Source organism: Pinus tabuliformis, chromosome 8 (genome assembly GCF_031772625.1).
Source record: "Pinus tabuliformis cultivar Carrire ecotype Pingquan chromosome 8, CPIR1, whole genome shotgun sequence".
Taxonomy (NCBI): Eukaryota; Viridiplantae; Streptophyta; class Pinopsida; order Pinales; family Pinaceae; genus Pinus; species Pinus tabuliformis.
The window spans coordinates 1,686,954,393-1,686,962,844 of NC_142294.1; positions in this window are offsets into that span (position 1 = coordinate 1,686,954,393).

An 8,452-nucleotide genomic window follows, 5' to 3' on the forward strand; every position below is an offset into this window, starting at 1 on the left:
ACTGGTTACAATGGAATATGTTATTAAATGGGTGGAGGTAGAAGCATTACCAATGGCAACAAAAGACATATTAATCCACTTCCTTTTCCAAATTTTCGTGTGGTATGGATTTCCCAAAGAAATAATTATGGATGGAGGACCACAATTTGTAAGCAAGAACATTTTCGCTACACTAAAACATCATCACATTTTGCACAAAATCACATATCGATACCACCCGTAGGCAAATGGCCAGGTAGAAAGTACCAACAAAGTAATGGAGGCCATTCTAACAAAGATAGTCGCCTCACATAGACATGAATGGGCTACCCAATTGCCAGAATTCCTATGGGCATATCACATGAATTGGAGGAATACCACAGGATACTCCCCATATTAGCTAGTGTTTGGCAAAGAACCTATCTTCCCAATAGAATTTGAAATTCAGACATTGAGGATAGCCTAAGAAGTAGGGCTGGATTTTAAGGAAGCATAGGTTAACATACTACATCAAATCAATGAATTGGATGAAATCTGACTATCAGCTACTCAACATACTGCATTGATTCAACAACAAAGAGAAAAATGGCATGATTCCCTCATTAAGAAAAAGATATTCCATGAAGGTGACTACTCACTTCTGTATGATTCTAGGTTCCAGGATTTCCCAGGTAAACTCCAGACTAGATGGTTAGGTCCTTATGAGATACAAGAGGTGCATAATAATGGCACCCTTACATTAGCTACCATTGATGGGTCTGACTACTCTTTTAAAGCAAATGGACATTGAGTACGCCTCTACCACAAACTGCTTACAAGGGAATCCTATTGCCAACTGATAAGTGAAGATTCTATGATACAAATTCTCGTTCAAGAGGAAACTCTTTGACATCACCAGTATAGTGAAGAATTTCTTTTTTTTTTAAACCTCTACATAAAATTGCTCTTCTATTTTCTTTCTATTTGATTGGATTTTCTTAGAACAATGGAGATGATTGTTTATTAGTTTTTTTCTTATTATTCTCTTTTTTGTTCCCTATAGGGAACACCTCTTTTCATGTGTATTTTTCTCTACTATTCCCTATAGGGAACAACACTTTTTTTGTGCATTTTTCTTTGTTGCTCCCTCTAGGGAACAAACATTTTCGTGTGTATTCTCTTTGCTATTCGCTAAAGGTAACAACACCTTTTTGTATTTATTTTTCTTTGTTGTTCCCTATAGGGAACAACTACTATTCCCTATAGGGAACAACACTTTTTTGCATGTATTTCTCTTTGTTGTTCCCTATAGGGAACAACACTTTTTTTTGCGAGTATTTTTCTTTGTTGTTGCCGATAGGGAAGAACACCCTTTTCATGTATTTTTCCTTTTTTGTTCCCTACAGGGAACAAATGATGTTCCCTATAAGGAACAACACCTTCTTTTGCGTGATTTTCTTTGTTGTTCCCTACAAGGAACATCTGCAGTTCCCTATAGGAAAAACACCTTTTTTGTGGCTTTTATTTTGCTGTTCCCTTTAGGGTACAACACCTTGTGAGTATTTTTGAGAACACCCTTTCTCCCCCTTGCATGATCATACCTAGACCATCCCCATTCACTCTTTCTGATCCTCTTTATGGCATAAAAGTACAATACATATTTAAGGAAAACAAGTATGGAGTCTACTGGAACAGGCAAATATCTTGAATATTATCATGTTTAACAAGATTGATTTGTGATGATCAAAAAAGAAAGGACACAATTATCTATATCACTTCACTGCCTTCATTTCCACTATAAATCAAACTGATTAATTATCTGTACCATGTTGTTTCTCCCCTATCCTATATAACTCGCTTTGTTTATTATCAATAAGATTATGAGTATATTTTTTTGATATGTTCAAACTTCTTCCACCATTCCTACTCTTAAGAAGTGCTAAGCCACCCTCTATATCTAAAATGGGGATGGTGGAAGAAGTTTGAACATATCAAAAAAAATATACCCATAATCTTATTGATAATAAACAAAGCAAGTTATATAGGACAGGGGAGAAACAACATGGTACAGATAATCAATCAGTTTGATTTATAGTGGAAATGAAGACAGTGAAGTGATATAGATAATTGTGTCCTTTCTTTTTCGATCATCACAAAGCAAGCTTGTTAAAGATGATAATATTCAAGATATTTGCCAGTTCCAGTAGACTCCATACTTGTTGTCCTTAAATATGTATTGTAATTTTATGCCATAAAGAGGATCAGAAAGAGTGAATGGGGATGGTCTAGGTATGATCATGCAAGGGGGATAAAGGGTGTTCTAAAAAATACTCACAAGGTGTTGTACCCTGAAGGGAACAGCAAAAGAAAAGCCACACAAAAGGTGTTTTTCCCTATAGGGAACCGCAGATGTTCCTTGTAGGGAACAACAAAGAAAATCATGCAAAATAAGGTTGTTCCTTATAGGGAGCATCGTTTGTTCCCTGTAGGGAACAAAAAAGGAAAAATACATGAAAAGGGTGTTGTTCCCTACAGGGAACAACAATGAAAAATACTCGCAAAAAAAAGTGTTTTTCCCTATAGGGAACAATAACTATTCCCTGTAGGGAACAACAAAGAGAAATACATGCAAAAAAGTGTTATTCCCTATAGGGAGTAGTAGTTGTTCCCTGTAGGGAACAACAAAGAAAAATACATACAAAAAAGTGTTGTTACATTTAGGGAATAGCAAAGAGAATACGCACGAAAATGTTTGTTCCCTATAGGGAGAAAGAAAGAAATGCACAAAAAAAGTGTTGTTCCCTGTAGGGAACAGTAGAGAAAAATACACATGAAAAGAGGTGTTCCATATAGGGATCAAAAAAGAGAATAATAAGAAAAAAACTAATAAACAATCATCTCCATTGTTCTAAGAAAATCCAATCAAATAGAAAGAAAATAGAAGAGCAATTTTATGTAAAGGTTTAAAAAAAAAAGAAATTCTTCACTAGACTGGTGATGTCAAAGAGTTGCCTCTTCAACGAGAATTTGTATCGTAGAATATTCGCTTATCAGTTGGCAATAGGATTCCCTTGTAAGCGGTTTGTGGTAGAGGTGTACTTAATGTCCATTTTCTTAAAAGAGTAGTCAGACACATCAATGGTAGTTAATGTAAGGGTGCCATTATTGTGCACCTCTTGTATCTCATAGGGACCTAACCATCTAGTCTGGAGTTTACCTGGGAAATCCTGGAACGTAGAATCGTACAGAAGTGAGTAGTCACCTTCATGGAATATCTTTTTCTTAATGAGGGAATCATGCCATTTTTCTCTTTGTTGTTGAATCAATGCAGTATACTGAATGGCTGATATCCGGATTTCATCCAATTCATTGATTTGATGTAGTATGTTAACCTATGCTTCCTTAAAATCCAGCCCTACTTCTTGGGCTATCCTCAATGTCTGAATTTCAAATTCTATCAGGAAGATAGGTTCTTTGCCAAACACTAGCTAATATGGGGAGTATCCTATGGTATTCCTCCAATTCATGTGATATGTCCATAGGGCTTTTGGCAATTGGGTAGCCCAGTCATGTCTATGTGAGGCGACTATCTTTGTTAGAATGGCCTCCATTACTTTGTTGGTACTTTCTACCTGGCCATTTGCCTGCGGGTGGTATCGATATGTGATTCTGTGCAAAATGTGATGATTTTTTAGTGTAGCAAAAATGTTCTTGCTTACAAATTGTGGTCCTCCATCCATAATTATTTCTTTGGGAAATCCATACCGCACAAAAATTTGGAAAAGAAAGTGGATTAATATGTCCTTTGTTGCCCTTGGTAATGCTTCTACCTCCACCCATTTAGTAACATATTCCATTGTAACCAATATATATATATGTCTTTTCATTAGATGATGGGTTTATTGGGCCAATGAAATGTAATGCCCAGTGTTGAAAAGGTTCGATGACTAACTGTGGATGTAGGGGCATCTCACCAGACTAGCCAGGGCGACCCATTCTTTGGCAGCTAGCACATGCCTAGACAAATTTCTTGGTGTCCTTAAAAATGGTCGGCCAATAATAGCCCATCTATAGACTTTATGTCCAGTCCTGCGGTCTAGAAAATGTCCACTACAATGTCCATCGTGGTAGCCTTTTAGGATATCATAGATTTCCTCTTCCCCGACACACCTACAGATATGCATGTCGGATCCTGTGTGAAATAGGTATCCTCCGATCTAGGAGAACCGAGTGTTACATTGAACTATTAATTTCTTTCTCTGAGCATTAGGTGCTTGGGTAATTTTCCCACTGCTAGGTAATTTGTGACATCCACATACCATGGTGTTTTCACGGTTACAGTAAATAGGTTCTCATCAGGGAACTAATCTTCGACTGCCACTGCGTTGTCTGTTCTTGGCACACGTGAGAGGAAGTCTACCATAGGATTTTCCTTTCCTGGTCGATCCTTGATTTTTATGTAAAATTCCTGCAAAAGGATTAACCATCATGTCACTCTTCCATTCGTAATAGGTTTATTAGCTAAATATTTGATAGCAGAGTGATCATTATAGAAAACCACAGGGTATCCTATTATATAGTGTCTAAATTTGTTAATAGCATAGGTTACAGCTAGAAACTCTTTCTTGGTCATGGTGTAATTCAACTCAGAAGGAGTTAAATTTTTGTTAATATAGTATATCGCATAAGGTTTCTTATCTTCCTCTTGGCCGTGAACTACTCCAATGGCTGTATCTGATGCATCAAAATAAATCTGGAATGGTAAATCCCAGTTCAAGCCCCGTAATACTGGGGTTGTTGGTACTAGCCATTTTAATTCTTCAAAGCCAATGTCACATCTGTCAGTCCATATAAAATCGATATTTCCTGTCAAATCATATAATGGTGCAACAATTCGGGAGAAGTTCTTTATACATATTCGATAATATCCAAAAAATCCAAAAAAACTATGTATCTTAGTTTGAGTGTAGGGGGTAGGTATTAAGAGGATTATCTAAATTTTTGTTGGATCTACCTAAATTCCAGCGGCTGAGATGTAATGACCCAGGATCAAGCCTTCAATCATCATCATGTGGAATTTCCCACGGCTTAATCAGAGCCTAGTAGCAATACATCCTTCCAATACTTTCTCCAGTGTCTGTAATGCCTGCTTTAAGTCATCTCCATAGGATGTAAAATCGTCCATGTACTATGCCGCCAGTGCGTTATCCTTTCATTCATTCGGTCAGAGGTGACTTATTATTTCGAGAGGGGGCAAGGACTTCCATTATACTTATGCATGCGTTGTAATATTTTCATTTGATTTTGTAGAAAAATACGACATCCCATGATCGTATCGCATGTGGCATTATAACAGTCCTTGATAACGGTATTTATCTTTATAAAGTATCACCTAATAGATCCATTACAACCAATTGTTGTTCCATCTCTCGACTCTGTTTGTTGCTGTGATTTCCCCACTACAATAATCATTTGCAGAATTCGAGCATCACAGGAGGAAGAACAGTGCGGCAAGAACCTTTAACACTGGCTATCTCTGATGAAGCCAGGGAAATTTTAGCTCGCGTAGAATTGAAAGAATATTTTACAAGATTTCAACCCCCCAATGAGGAAATTGCCATTGAATTTTCATGGAATCTACAGAATGGACAATACCTAGTAAGAGGCAGACAAATCATTGTAACAGATGTTGTGATAGTAGAAGTGTCTGGGTTGCCAGTAGAAGGACTAGTATGGGATAGCAAGCGATTAAAATTGCATGACACAATGGAGACTTTTAGGGATGAAGGAAAAGAGCTAATCAAGAAGGGGAAAGGCATTCAGCCATCTTCTCTTGGAGAGCCATGGGGAGAATTAGCAGGATTTTTTTAGAACTATATTACCTGTGATGGGAATAAAGACGTGGTAAGGTTGTGGCAACTCAAACTTTTAGTAGTTTTAAAACAAAAACTGCTATGTTAATTTTCCTACACTGTTGAATTGATTACTACATGACACTACCGAGAGGATGAGATGGTCCCAACATACAAAAATAGTAATTAGCTATCATTGTTTGATCAGGTTAATAGTTAGCCATAACCTTGCCCAACAACAATCAACCTAGGATGATCTAATATTGGACCTCGAAAGAGGTGAAGCCCTGCCAACACCTAACCCTGTTCCAAAAAGAAATATGTCTGTCCTCTCAAGAATTATACCTCACAAATGTAGACGATCCACAAGGTCGAAGTCAAAGCAGGGAGCATTTGAAAATCCTGGAGGCAGTGCTAGTCAACCTATAGAATTATCTAGCCCAATAAGTGAACAATACTTGCAGCTAGAGCTAGAAGGACAAGACAACCTTGAACCGGAACTTGAGGAAGGAATAGGGAATTTTGAAGATGAACAAAGAAATGAATTGGGACCTCCACCAACACCAAATATGAGTCCCCAAGAGAATTTGTTGCATGATTTCGAGACAGGGATGGCCCAGGTCTTGGCCAACATGAATGTCTACATGCAGCCTGAAGGACTGCTCAATATTAACTTAGGAGAAACCCAATCTTCTCAGAGTTCTGGTTATACCAAAATTATATCTCCCTAAAAAGATACAATTCATAAAGCAGAAATAGATGCAGAGGCCATTCAGGAATTAGAGAACCAATCTGGTGACACACTCCTAGTGGAAAATAGCCACGAAGGTCTAGACCCAAAAAACACATGCCAAGAAGAAGAAGCAAAGACAAAAATTATTCGGGAAGCTAATAATCAATCTGGAGATATGGTCTTATTGGAACAAAGCTAGGGTGAACAACCATGCTCTTTAGAGACAGAAGCCATTAACGAGACTATCAATAGACTAGTTACTCCTTCGAAAAGGTATAGAGCCAAATTGAAGAAGCTAAGAAAAGAACATCAGAAGCTTCACAAGATGGTCAAGAGGCTCTGAAGAAAAATAAAAGAAAGAAAAACAAGAAAGGTTCCAAAAAATGCCCTGGAGATAGTAAATGTGGGTGTGCAAATAGAATTATATGAAGAGAGGGATACAAGAACCCAAACTGAGCCCATAACTACTCGAACAGTCATCACCCAAGAGGCACAACATGTAAATTTAGTAGACATAGCTACTCATATGGAGGTTTGGACCTCCAACAACAAAGAGGTATAGATATAAGATGTACCGTCTTATAACATGGGCACTCAGATGAAGGTTTGGACCTCCTGCAATAAAGAAACATAGATAGAAGATATCCCTTCTCATAACATAAGCACACAGGTGGGCATACAAGGAAAAGACATCATGACACACAATGACCCCATTATAATGAATCTTCAGAAAGAATTGGCACAAGCTCGGCTTGATTGGAATGACTTGAACAAGAAACCTTTTCCTCGAAGAAATATCAAGAGCTTCAAAAATAGCTTCGCGAAATGAATACAATAGAGAGTGAGAATTTGGACAGATGCAAAAAGGATATAGAGAGAAGATAAAGCTCAAACTAGATAGAGTCATAGGTCAGACAAACACCATCTACTCACTATATATGGATGTCCTAGCATGTAGGTCTCCCGCCACTAATTATGCCTTGTTTTTGTTAGAACGGTGCCTACTATTGAAAATTAAAGCCATGAGAGCTAGTACACCAATTTAATTAAGAACAATTGAAGATTTTATAAATTGTTGTAGGCAACATTGTGTAAAGGTCCAAAGGCTTCTTTGTGAATTTTACCTACACAGTTTTGTATTAGAGAGCAAGGTGGAAAATGACCTTGACCCTTTTGTAGGAGATGTTCAATTCAAGGCCTTTATTTCATTTGCAGTTAACCAACTTAAATGGTTTAAAGCTTATAATGCATGTCAAAGACAAGAACATGGATTGGATCTTTGGGTAAGAAGTGAACCTAAACACCCTTTACAAATGTTTTCCAACCATAAGATTCTGATGACATGAGAAGGGGGATAAATTTTTTAGGGCCCATTCATAAGGAGATTGTATAGAAAGGAGTATCATATTTCCTCTACATTCAAAAAAAATCTCTAGCTGCATCAAAGCTTAGGTGGATTGTTTCTAGTAGTAGCATTTAAGATAGGGAGCCATTCGATTACATAAATTTTAAAGCAGCTACGGCCTGTTTGGTCACCTATAGCAATCTTATTTTGAGAGAGGGACCTTATTGGTTAGGATGTCGGTTTCGGAGCCCCATTATTTGGTATCCTCCTGAAGGTTAGCGAGCTATCTATGAATTGCTTGAAGGAAAGGAAGGGCCTGCGTTCACGCTCCTGGCTCAACATCATGGTTCTAGACCAATTTTTGCTGCTCCTTCTCCATCCTACTCTTTAACTGCACTGCATAAGAACTAGTTACTTTGCATGAGGACATGAAATAGGGTAAGAAGGGGAGTATGTTGAGTTACGAAATGGGTATGTATCTACTCTCAATTCCATCACCTTTTTCCTGTTTCCTTATCTATTTTATATCTACCAATGTAAACTTTGAAACTGGAGCTATAAACT